The sequence below is a fragment of the Alosa alosa genome, chromosome 23 (genome assembly GCF_017589495.1).
Source record: "Alosa alosa isolate M-15738 ecotype Scorff River chromosome 23, AALO_Geno_1.1, whole genome shotgun sequence".
NCBI classification, from domain to species: Eukaryota; Metazoa; Chordata; class Actinopteri; order Clupeiformes; family Clupeidae; genus Alosa; species Alosa alosa.
In genome coordinates this window covers 6,680,726-6,681,364 of record NC_063211.1, presented here as the reverse complement: position 1 = coordinate 6,681,364, position 639 = coordinate 6,680,726, and positions in this window count along the sequence as shown.

The following is a 639-nucleotide window of genomic DNA, read 5'->3' as shown; positions in this document are numbered from 1 at the left end:
CAATACCCCTCATATAATACCTTCATGGTCCACTGGTCCTCCCCTACAGAGTTCCACTCCCGCCGTAATCGAACACACCTGATGTCTGCTAATCAAGCCCCTCAGCAGCAGCCAAATGTGGCAGCCAGGTGTTTCTCATTAGGCCTGTGATTACATACGGTTACACAGCACAGATCTTCTGGAGTAGGCTACACATTTCAAACATTCGCAAGCTGCACTATATGCTATATGCAGACCGCATGCATCCACAATGCCACAGGGGAATGGATAATGGTTCTAGAACTGTGCTAATGAGAATCTTTTAAATACATCTTCTTTTTTTGTAGAATTTTTGACAGTTGTGAGGAAAAGGCCTAACTCGTAGATCTCTGTGAAAATGTAATGGAGACTTGCATTGTTGAGACAGATTGCTGTTTAGTTCTGACGTTTTGTTTTATTATGAAGTATAATGATTCGTTTTGATGATGAATTTATGATGAATGAATGTTTGACCATCAATGTTATGTATTATACATGTCTTTGTTTAGTCAGTTGACCTGTTGTTGTTTTCTGAGTCTGGCTCCATGGGTGGCAGTTTTTACTGCAAGTCGCTAAAGATCATTTCGGATCTCTGCAGTCTCTGTGACCACATTAAAGAGC